A 13,158-nucleotide genomic window follows, 5' to 3' on the forward strand; every position below is an offset into this window, starting at 1 on the left:
CCTCTGCTCCCATTCTTTCGTTAAGGGTTCTTTTAGTCATATGTGATTATTATATTTCTTTCGTATTCTTCGTAAATTTTCGCTTATCAAGATTCTCAGAGTTTCAAATTCTCTAAATAATTATAGTTTTCTTATTTGATCGTTGTTAAATCTATCACACCAAATTTTTTCACATAATGACAACGTCAATTCACTTTGTCTACTACAAATAACAATCATGACCCTGATTCTAACACTTAAATGCATTAAGGGTCAGGATATATATATTTTGATACAACTGACAAAAGGAGATATCGATAATCTCTCCCTTTCATTCTCTATTGCACTTCCATTTTCTTTGTTCTCCTCTTAAAATAACCGACCACAATTCTTCACCCAAATTAAAAAAGATGAATCGTACACCTCATACACTACAATTAATCGAGATCAACCAGAAGCGTGGGCTACATAGATATATTTGAGTATGTAAATCTACATCTTTCTCTTCTTTGATTCAATTCCCCCATGTGTAATGCCACCTTAAATAGTTGCTAACAACTTGCAAACCGCTGATATAGATGATAGAATAATGTGGCCCTAGCTATAAAAATAGTGTCTCCGTTAAGATCCCTTGGCAATGGCATTATAGAGGACCTGTAATGGCCGAGTTTCATGATTGCAACTTTGTCCTATCCTTTAATGGAAACCTTGCATTTCTTTCTTATCATTTATCTTCTTTTTCTTCCCATCCCATCTGCCTCATCTTATGGTTGGGTTTTGAAATCCCACGAGAATTAGTTTAATAATTTTCAAACTTCGTGATGGAAATCAAAAAATGGGGGACTTGTAGATTATAGTTATAGGTTGTATTCACCAGCAATAGTCGAATCTAATCACAGCTAAGTGATTTTATTGATCATCCATTGTTAAAAAATTAATGGTTGAAGTATTAAACTTTTCAATGATAGCGTGACATTATTTTCCCCCTCTCCTTCCTCTCATCGGCACTTCCCTAGGAATACATTCCAGCTCCCAGAGAGAGAGAGAGAACGGCCTTGCCTTTTTAAATATGAGTGCATGCCCCATAAATTGTACAGCGGTATGCTCCATGCCTCTGTTCTTCTCTTACCATTCTCATTGTCTTCGTTTAAGCTGATAAGGTTGCTTTATAGACTTTGTGATCTCGTCTCTTCAAAGACACTAAGTTGTGTGTGTTTTAATGTTGTTTTTCGTAGGTTAAAAAACAGTTGAGGACATGTCCTAGAATAACCAAATACGGTAACCAAATGTCGAGAGGTAATACTTGCCGGTGGCGAGCCATGTTGCCGGACTATGATCCGAACGACAACGAAACCGGCATGAAGATTCTGGAGCACCTGACTTAAAATGTTCACCAAATACAGCAGTTGGTGTTGGAGGAAATAATAACACGAAATGCGGATACGGAATATCTCAAGGGCTTCCTTAATGGACAGTGTGACATGCAGGCTTTCAAGAACAAAGTTCCTGTGGTGAATTATGAAGATTTCAAACTTTATATCGAGCGAATCGCCAATGGGGATTCCTCCAACATCATTTCTGCTGACCAATTACTGAGTTGCTCACAAGGTAAATATATTGCTTTATCTTTATGATCATGTATGATATACTTCAATAATCATTTTTTATCTTTCTTTGATGAAGCTCCGGTACTTCGGGCGGGCGGCCGAAGATGATGCCTTCAACTGCTGAAGACTTGCACAGGAAGACATTCTTTTATAATCTGCTTGTGCCTGTGATGAACAAGTGAAATTCTTATTTCTGTTTCCATTTTCTTTTCTTTTTGATATATTCTGTTCTTTATCCTCGTTTCCTCATGAAAAGATGATAATTGCAGGTATGTAGACGGCTTGGACGAAGGGAAAGCAATGTATCTTTTGTTTGTTAAACCGGAGACCAAAACTCCCTCTGGTCTAATGGCGAGGCCTGTTCTAACAAGTTATTACAAGAGTAGTAATTTCAAGAACCGACCCTTCAACCGGTTCAATGTTTACACCAGTCCTAATGAGACAATCTTGTGCTCTGACAGCAAGCAGAGCATGTTTTGCCAATTACTTTGCGGTTTAGTACAACGACAAGAGGTTTTAAGAGTCGGTGCAGTTTTCGCTTCTGCTCTCTTACGGGCCAGCAAGTTCTTGGAAGATAATTGGAAAGAGCTCTGCTCCAACATTAGAGCCGGTCATGTGAGTGATTGGATCACCGACCACGGTTGCAGAAACGTTGTGTCGTTAATTCTAAGCGAACCCGATCCCGAATTAGCAAGACACGATCGAACATGAATGCAGCAGTAAATCATGGGAAGGGATAATTAAGAAACTCTAGCCTAGAACAAAATACAATGAAGTCATTGTTACAGGTTCCATGGCACAATATGTTTCGACTCTTGAATTCTACAGCGGAGGGCTGCCTTTGGTTTCCACAATGTATGCTTCTTCAGAATGTTATTTTGGGATCAATTTGAAACCAATGAGCCAGCCTTCGGATGTCTCGTACTCACTCATCCCGAATATGGCCTACTTCGAGTTCTTACCGGTGAAGAAACATGAAGATGTCCAGTACAATGGTATTTGCGAAGAAAATTGCAGCGAAGATGTCGAAACTGTTGATCTCGTGGATGTAAAGCTCGGCCAGTATTATGAACTTGTTGTCACAACTTTTACAGGTTAGTTTTTACTTGTTATTACACGTTCCATTCATATGTATGTTTCCCTTGGTTTTAATTGAATGTTATTTGGCAGGCCTGTATAGATATAGAGTCGAAGACATTCTAATGGTGACCGGATTCCACAACAAAGCCCCTCAATTCAGATTCGTGCATCGGCGGAATGTTGTTTTAAGCATCGACACAGACAAAACCAACGAGGAGGACCTGTTAAAGGCAGTGACAAAGGCAAAGGTCATAGTCGAGTCGCTCGGGTTCCTGTTAATCGAGTACACAAGCTATGCCGACACTTCCTTCATACCAGGTCATTATATTCTAATGGTGACCGGATTCCACAACAAGCCCTCAATTCAGATTCGTGCATCGGCGGAATGTTGTTTTAAGCATCGACACAGACAAAACCAACGAGGAGGACCTGTTAAAGGCAGTGACAAAGGCAAAGGTCATAGTCGAGTCGCTCGGGTTCCTGTTAATCGAGTACACAAGCTATGCCGACACTTCCTTCATACCAGGTCATTATGTTATATTCTGGGAGCTCACAAGCAAAGGGAGAAATCATCTTCCGGTACTCGATCCTAAGTTAATGGAGCAGTGTTGCTCCGTGGTGGAAGAATCTCTGGATTCTGTTTATAGAAGATGTAGGAGAAAGGACAATACGATCGGGCCGTTAGAGATTCGAGCGGTGCGACACGGAACATTTGATGCACTCATGGATTTTTGTGTGTCTCAGGGATCTTCAGTTAACCAATATAAAACTCCGAGATGCATTAAATCTAGGGAGGCCATTAATATATTAGATTCTAGGGTGGTGGGAAGGTTTTTCAGCCAAAACGCACCTTCTTGGGAGGCAGTTTAGAGTGGGAACTGAATAATGAAAATGAATCTGAAATTTGCATTTTCCCAAGATTAATCTTCCTGGATTCTGTAAAAGAATTTGTATTGTACTTCTCTTGCCCTTTTGTTTCTTTTCCTTTTCAATGTCTGCTTGTTCTGTATTAAAACCAGACATGTAGACTTATGGGACAACTCTATCTCGTTTTGTACAACTCCCTGTCTGGTCTAAAATCAAAGACAATTCTTCTTCTAATGCTTGCATGCTAAAAGGATTAATATCCATGGAATCATTATATATTTGAAGAATTAACGGTGAACATTGATCCACCGTGCACCTCAAATTCATCATGTGGAGGGGGAATGATCCCATTTATCAGTAATCAGACATTAAAGTAAGATGGCTCAACTGCAGCTGTGCTTTCTGAACTGTCATTTTGCAATTGTCGCTATCGAAATCCATCGTTTTCTGGGGAGTAAATTCAGATCATAGTGAGAGATATAACTATGGTTTAGCTAATGAGATAATGTGCACGAACGAACATGGGGTGGTGATGATGCAAGTTGTGAGATAGGCTGGCTCATTTAAAGTTCATTTACTCGGTGTTGCTGACACATGATTTCTCTCTTTTTGTCTCTATTTCCCAGCATATCTAAAACGTGCGTTTCTCATTTCCATTGCGTGGCAAACACTAAAAAAGTACGGGTCGACATGTCTGGTGCCAGGAATTTTACAGCGGGGCGATGAGTCAAAATATTGGCAATGCAGGCAAAGGCCAACAAGCGGCCACGACGATAAGGGAAGGGGGACGATAGGCGGAGATCCATGGACCATGGACAAGGCGGTAGGGGACAATGAAAACAACACAACGAGACATAAAAAACTGTAGAAGCAAAGGGGGGGGGAGTCTGGATGCGCAGGCCCCTTGCCACTGTGGTTTCTGATGCATTTATGAGCAAACATGTGGCCTTAACCACCAGCACCTCCGCCCCATCAAATGGGCTTATCCTTCCACCATCGGTAGTAGCAGTGGCTGATCCCCTTGTTGTCACGGGTGTTTTTCCCAAGTAAACTGTACATGAAAAAGAGTTCAAAAACACCAGCTAAAGGCAAAGGGTACAATCAATGGGGGATGGTGTCTTTCTTTGTGGCTGCAATTGGCGGTTAGTAAAGAGATACCAAGACCAGGCACACGTGTGTTGGGGACATTTGGGTGAAAAAGACAAGGTCTGTAGCTGTCTTTTTTTGACCCGAAACCTGGAGGGTTGAGCGTCCTTTTTAATGGGCCTGCAAATGCATGCAAAGACCAAAATAGGAAGAGATTGGGACGTTTCCCTTGGCGTAAATGGGGGGACAAGGCAATGTCCCTAGTGTAAACTCAAAGTAAACGTCTTTTCTTTTCACGCTTTATTCAATGCAAAGAATGGCTTATATAAGCCTTACAGACTCTCAGAAACAAACTAACAGACACTACACACTAAGTGGCACTAAGATAGGAGTAAATAAAGCAACTAATAACAGACCCATTCAGCCCCATAATATAGGGGCATTATTGACACGTAAATAACTAACATTCCCTCCCTTAAACTTTAGCTTATTTCAGTAACTTTAACTACACCAAGTTTGTGTCTGAACTTCTCAAATTGATCGAGCTTCACAGCTTTAGTCATCACGTCAGCCACTTGTTCATTAGTATTGCAGTATTTCAGTTGAACTACTTGATCATTCACCAGATCTCTGAGAAAGTGAAATCTCACTGCGATGTGCTTACTTCTTCCATGGAGAACAAGATTCTTGGATAGTTGAATTGTAGAATTGTTGTCACATAAAATTTCGGTGGCTTCTTTTTCTTCTAACCCAAGATGCTCCAGAATTCTTCTAAGCCAAATGCATTGACATGCACAAGATGCTGCAGCAATATATTCAGCCTCAGTAGTAGATAAACTAACTACAGGCTGCTTTTTCGAAGCCCATGATACAGCTGCAATTCCTATCATAAATACTGATCCGGAGGTGCTTCTTCTATCATCTAAGTCCCCTGCATAGTTGCTATCACTGTAGACTGTGAGACCCATTTTCTTTCCTTTTTGATAGAAAAGACTGTGCTCAATGGTGCCTTTTAAATACCTGAAAATTCGTTTTGTTGCAGCCCAATGTGACTCCTTTGGATTAGCCATGTATCTGCTGATCAGACTTACCCCAAACATCAAGTCTGGCCGTGTGACTGTCAAATACATGAGGCTACCAACAGCTTGTTTAAACTTTGTAGCATCTACTGGAGCTCATTCATCATCCTTAGACAATGTTGTTCCTGGTACAATGGGATTTCGAACAGAGTTACTCTCTATCATGTTGAACCGAGCTAGAACCTCACGTGCATACTGTCTTTGACAGATGAAAATTCCTGCCTCATTCTGTATTACTTCTATTCCCAGAAAATGTCTCATTTTACCCAGATCGGTCATATCGAATTCCAGCTGCATTGAGCATTTGAACTCTTCACATATATCTTTGCAATTTCCAATAAAAATCAGATCATCAACATAGAGACTAACAACAAAATATCATGAACCTTTTTCGTGAACAATGTGTGTTCACTAGAGCAACGTACAAATTTTCTCTGGCAAAGTAGGCTTCTATCTTACTACCAGGTTCGTGGAGCCTGTTTAAGTCCATAGAGAGCTTTCTTGAGTCTGTATACGTGATTTTCTTTGCCTTTCTTGATAAATCCAGCAGGTTGTTGAACGTACACCTCTTCTTGAAGTTCACCATGTAAGAACGCGCTTTTGACATCGAGTTGGAATACTTCCCATGAACGTTGAGCTGCCACAGCTAACACCACTCTTACTGTGTCAAGTCTAGCCACAGGAGCAAATACTTCTGTGTAGTTGATTCCATACTGTTGGGCATAGCCTTTGGCCACTAACCTGGCTTTATACTTCTCTATTTGGCCATGTTCATTGAATTTGGTTTTAAAGATCCATTTCACGCCAATGGGTTTAACACCGTCTGGAAAATCTACAAGTTCCCACGTGTTGTTCTTTCAATTGCTTTCATCTCAGTATCCATTGCTTCTCTCCAGTTCTGACTCCTGTAAGCTTCTTCAAAGGATTGGGGATCTTCAGAATCGGTTATCATCATTGCCAGTAAGCTCTCCTCTTCTACAGATAGGTTGGTCTCGTAGTCAGACATCCATAATGGTTGTCTCCGGGTCCTCGTTGCCCTCCCTTCAATTGGAGAATCAGCGGGTGTTGAATCTGAAGTTGGCTCAAGTGTTACTGGTTGATCATGGCTGACTGTATTTGGGGAAGTAGATTCTGCAGTTTCAATTCCTCAACATCTTTGTCTCCCCAATCAAGAGCAGGTTGTACCTCCATCTACGTGCGCATCCCAATTCCAGCTTTTGTTCTTCAAACACACATCTCTGCTTACAATGACCTTCTTTGTAATAGGATCATAGAGCTTGTAAGCTTTTGTCTCATCACTACGCCCAATAGAATACATTGTTGACTTTTGCATCTAGTTTGCTTCTCTTTTGATCTGGAATATGAACATGTGCGACACATCCAAATGTGCGAAAGTAATCAACACGCGGCTTCACTCCACTCACACCTCTTCTGGAGTCCCTTGATCTACTGCAGAGGTTGGACTTCGGTTTTGAACATGAACATACCACCGCATTGCCTCAGGCCAGAAGGATTTTGGAACATGTTTGTCATGAAGCACTGCTCTGACTGCGTTCATGATGGTGCGATTCTTACGCTCGGCAACTATTTTGTTGAGGAGTGTAGGCAGTTGTCAATTGCCTAGAGATACCGTGGTGATTACAGAAGTTTGAAAACTCCTTGGAATTGAATTCACCGCCTCGGTCAGTTCTTAAGCACAATGGGGTGCCAGCTTCTTTTCAACACATGCTTTGAAGCTCTTGAAGGCATTGAACGTTTCAGATTTTGCATGCAAAAAAAAATTCAAGTTTTACGAGAATAATCATCAACAAAGCTTAGAATGTACCTTTTATTGCTGTGTGAAGCTGGCGAAATGGGACCACATACATCAGTAGAATTAATTGGAGTTTCATTGATGCTCTCCATGAACTTTGCTTTGGAATGACATCTCTATGTTGTTTCCCCACGAGACAATAGTACATATAGCCTTGGGAATTTCAGAGAGGGTAGACCAATCACCATTTGCTTATTTGCGAGGTGTTGAGTCCCTTAAAATTGAGATGTCCAAATCGTTTATGCCACAACAGCGTTACCTTATCTGAATTGTCTTCAGCTTGGAAGCACTGATGATGTTGGGAAGTCGTTGAGGCTGATATATAAAACATCCTATTTCCTCTCATGTTAGTATGAATGATCAATCCTCTATCTGATGAAATATCTTACATGTATCATTTGGATTAAGATAGCTAAACCCTTCTCTTGAAGTTGTCCCAAACTTAAGAGATTGGTCTTAAGCTCTGGAACGTAGTAAACATCGGATATAACATGAGTAACATCATTGATTTGAACCCGAATACTTCCTCTGGCTGCAACATTCAGTTGTGTCATTTCCAAGTTTCACATTCTTATTGAGCCCTTTTCATGTATTTCTGTGAACCACTGCTTATTACCAGTCATATGATTACTGCACCAGAATCTAGAAACCAGTCTTCCCGCTGGACAGATTGTGTCATCTCTTCATATGCCACCAACAGAATCTCATTTTCTGCCTCTGCTGCATTCTCAAATGTTGCATAATGAGCATGCTTCTCCACTCCAGGACATTCGTACTGAAAATGTCCTAGTTTGTGAAATTGGAAACATTCAACAAGCGCCTTATTGAAAGGTTGTCTCCCACGTCCTCTTCCCCGTCCACGACTTCCTCTACTGCGACCACGGCTTGCTCCCGAACGATCATCATGAGTGACTTTCAGCACTTGTTCATCAGGTTGAAAACTCTGCATTCGCTGCTCATGAACAAGCATACTGCATGAAGTTCATCAAGACTTAGGGTGCTCAAGTCATTGGCCTCCTCGATGGAGCACACCACATAGTTGAATTTGAGGTTAAAGATCTAAGTATCTTGCTGACCTGTGCTCGAGGCCAATGTTTCACCATTTACTCTCATTTTGTTGACTACGCTGAGAGTGCGCCCCAGGTAGCTATCAATCTTCTCATCTTTCATAGTCAGTAATTCGAACTCCCGTCGTAGTGCTTGGAGTTGAGCACGTTTGACTCGTGTTGATCCTTGTATTCTGCTGCATGGACCTCCATATCGCTTGTGACGTGCTTTTGTCCAGTATTGTTTCAAGAATCTCTCTATCAATAGCCTGAAACAAGTAGTTCTTTACTTTCATATCCTTTAGATTCGCCTCAGCAGCACTCCTCCTCTGTGCCTCAGTGGGCGTGGTTCCAACCGTTGGCATGCCATATTCTACTAGTTGCCACAGTTCCTTATTGCGTAGAAAATTTTACATGGTCATGGACCAAAAATCATAGTGGCCATCAAATCTTGGAATGGCCGGTTGAACAAACTTCTCTGATGTAGACATTCTACTCCCACACTTCTCACTTAGGTTGCCCACACTCTGTACCAGATTGTTCTTCACATTAGATCTGGATATTTGCTCTCCGCACACGTAACTCACTCACTTACTGTACCAGAATGGCCTCTGATACCAATTGTAAACTCAAAGTAAACGTCTTTTCTTTTCACGCTTTATTCAATGCAAAGAATGGCTTATATAAGCCTTACAGACTCTCAGAAACAAACTAACTGACACTACACACTAAGTGGCACTAAGATAGGAGTAAATAAAGCAACTAATAACAGACTCATTCAGCCCCATAATATAGGGGCATTATTGACACGTAAATAACTAACACCTAGCACCATGCGGGGTTGAAAGTAAAAGGACTTGCGATGTGGGGCATTGCTGCTTTTTCCCTGTCTCTTGGTTTTACTGACTGAGAGCACAGCCAACACCTACCGTCCCTGCATGTGCTTGACGCTCTCCCAAAACTGGGCAATCAGGGAAGGGACATCGTTTCAGATTTCTTACCTTTCTCCTCTCTTCGTTTTTCATATCCAAATAACACCTACAGATCTTGACAGTAGGCTTTGGCCCAAAATTAATTTTTCCATTAGCACTTATTCTATCATAATTGTGGTCCAACAAATTGGTGAAAGGCAGGGAGAAAACTACAACAAAAAATGACAGTCCTTTCGAGGTTAAAAGATTTTAACTAAATTGATAAAATAGATGGGTAATAAAGATCAAATTTACTCTGATCCTAATTATGAATAAATTAATAGAATAGGTAAATAATAAAAATCAAATGTATTATTATATAAATTTTATTAACTATCATGTTAATAATTTTATTAATAATTAACTATTGGTAACTTGATTAAAATCAAATTAAAAGTTTAATAACTTATAATGGAATTTTCCTTTTTTGTATAGTCATTGATATTCAATTTATTAATCGACTAATTCAGATCACGTACTGTATAGTCCTAGTAAAAGGAGAATTCTCTCAATCTAATTTATTTCATTCGCAAATGTCAGGATTTGAATCCTAACTTAGTTTATTATTATTATTATTATTGGGTAATGAAAGCGCCAAAGCGGAGCTTTTACAACTTATAAGGCATCCCTATCGGGGTCATTAACATCTCGTTGCAGAACGTCTTGGAGAAAGCTCGGAGTAGATGTTGTCGTCTGTGAAATCCACCGGTCTTTCAATGATAGCTGCTAGACAACCGTCTTTCCTCAGGATGGCCTTCATCTTCAATTTTCACAATAAGAAATTTCTCCCATTGAATTTTTCAATATCAAATTTCGTTTCCATAGCTTCTTTTTACAGATAGCTCCCACTATTTCACTATCGTGAAAAGTCTTCTAGAACCTTCAAAGAATGGGTAATAACTTCTTACTTTCTTATGTTGGAGGATCCACCTTTTGGTGGCAACCACAAAGACAATAAGCATATATTACACACTCTAATCTGGCTCGGATACCAATAACATCTTCAACCAAATTGTTTCTTTACTGGCTTGTGTAGCTGTTACATATTCTGCCTCTGTTGTGGATGTAGCCACAACTGACTGCAATTTTGAAACCCAACCTACAGCTCCACCAGCAACTTTGAACACATATCCTGTAGTAGATTTGCTTTTATCCAAATCCCCTGCATAGTCAGAATCGACATACCCATTGATAAGTAAGTTTGATCCTCCGTAACATAATGCAACATTTGAGGTCCCTTTACACCATCAGCATACCCCAAGAATTTTCATTTCCTGGATTTTGGATCCAGCTTTACTGTATTTCAATGCTCTTTGCCTGGATTCGCCATGTACCGACTAACCACTCCCACTGCTTGTGCAATGTCTGGTCTTGTGCATATCATAGCGAACATTAAACTTCCCACTGTCGATGCATACGGTACTCGAGACATCTTCATCCTCTCTTGTTCATTGCTAGGACTCATACTGGAGGATAATTTGAAGTTAATAGGAAGAGGGGTAGAAATTGGCTTACAATCTTGCATGTTGAATCGTGACAAGATCTTCTTCAAGTAATTCTTTTGTGAAAGCCAAATCTTCCTATTACTTCTCTCTCGGTGAATTTGCATCCCTAGAATCTTGTTTGCTGATCCCAAGTCCTTCATTTCAAATTCCCTAAATTGCAATGACTAAATTTGTCATTTACCCATTACATAAATTCAAAATTTGGTGTTGTGGAACACGACTATCGGATAGAGCAAAATCGCAACTAATAATTTGAGAAAATAAAAATGAAGATAAAGAAGACACAAAATTTACGTGGAAAACCCCTAAATAATATAGGGTAAAAACCACGGGAAACGGTAGAAGAATTTCACTATGAGAAAATAGGAATTACAACCTCTCTCGATCTACCAAGGAGAAAACAATGATAATTCTCTCTTGATAAAAAGGAGAAAACAACTCTCAAGAAACTCTCTAAATTCTCTCTAGTATTGGAAGAAAGCTAGAATGCTTTGGGATTTCTTGGGAGTTGTACATCATATACACAATACTTCCAAATACATGGAGGTTTGAATAATCAGCTGGTTTACCAGTCCACATCTCCATTGGCGTCTTTAGCTATATTGCAGTTGATGGAGCTCAATTCACCAAATAACAGACAGTATTGAATGCTTCTGCCCAGAATGATTTTTCTAGGCCTGCATCCCTTAACATTGCTCTTGTTCTTTCTAACAAGGTTCTGTTTATCCGCTCTGCCACTCCATTTTGTTGAGGAGTGTTCGCCACTGTGAACTGTCTTTTGATGCCTTCTTTCCTGCAAAAGTCATCAAATTCTTTGCTTGTGTATTCTCCTCCATTATCTGTTCTGAAACACTTGATCTTATTTCCAGAATCAAGTTCCACCCGCGCTTTGAAGTTTTTGAAAGTTCAAAACACGTCTGACTTCTTCTTAATAGGGTACACCCAACATCTCCTGGAGTAGTCATCAATAAATGAGAAAATATTTTGCTCCGCCTAGGGATGTAACTGGTGCTTGCCATACGTCAGAGTGAACCAATTCTAGAACACTTTTGCCTCTAGAATTTGACGTGTTGAATTTCAACCGGTGCTGCTTACCTTTTATATAATGCTCACACAAAGGAAGTGATACCTTTGTTAAGCCTGGAAGTAGCTTTTCCTCCACAAGGACTTTCATTCCTTGTTCTGACATGAGTTTCTTATGCCATAGCATTACAGAATCTGAACTACATGAGGCAACAGAGGCTTCTGCTTCTAACAATGTCTCTCCCTTCAGCATGTACAAGTTTGCAGCTATCTTTTTCACCTTTCAGCACCACAAGCGCTCCACGGAACACCTTCATGATTTCTTTCCGTGTTTCAATTTTGCTAGCATTATTATCCAACAATCCGTAGGATAATAAATTTTTCTTTAGACCTTTCATGTGCCGCACATCTCGATCAACTTTAATTGTTCCATCATACATCTTTAATTTGATGGTTCCAACGCCAACGATCTCTAAGGCATGATCATTGCAACTATACACAGATCCTCCTGAGACAGGTTCATAATGATAGAACCATTCTCTCCTTGAGGTCATGTGATATGTTTCTCCCGAATCAATGAGCCATATATCTGCAAATCGTTTTCTACATTTCACGGTGGTTGACGCTTCACAGCATAGAACATCTCCATCATCTGAAGTGTTTGCGGTATTGCCTTGTGGATTGGAGTTTTTATTTAGACTCCAACAATCCTTCTTCAAGTGACCCTTTTTACCACAGTTGTAACACTTTAAATTCTTCTTGCTCCTCGACTTCGATCTACCATGTTTGTGACTGCTGCTTTGGCCGTTCTGTTAATGTCCCTCTCATCGTTGTCATCGTTGTCAACGCTTCTGCTTGTTGCAGATTTACTTGTCTGTCTTCCTTGTTCTTGCGTCGATTTTCTTCTTGTAGAACAGCAGCTGCAACGTCATTGAAGACTAGACTGGTGACATTACTGTTTGTCAAGTTGATGATGAGTTGATCATACGAATCCGGTAGACTTTGAAGTAGAAGTTCAACACGTTCTTGTTCTCCTATTTTACAGCTTAAGGATGTAAGCTGAGAAAAAAAAGTGTTCAGTGTATTAAGTGCTCCGTCACTG

General features: G+C 40.2%; 1 pseudogene; it reads left to right on the plus strand.

The window, feature by feature from the left end:
• The first annotated feature begins 1,046 nt into the window (after positions 1-1,046).
• LOC120215203 lies at positions 1,047-3,706 on the plus strand (annotated as a pseudogene).
• The last annotated feature ends 9,452 nt before the right edge of the window (positions 3,707-13,158 follow it).

This window comes from Hibiscus syriacus, unplaced genomic scaffold, assembly GCF_006381635.1.
Source record: "Hibiscus syriacus cultivar Baekdansim isolate YM2019G1 unplaced genomic scaffold, ASM638163v2 tig00110114_pilon, whole genome shotgun sequence".
NCBI classification, from domain to species: Eukaryota; Viridiplantae; Streptophyta; class Magnoliopsida; order Malvales; family Malvaceae; genus Hibiscus; species Hibiscus syriacus.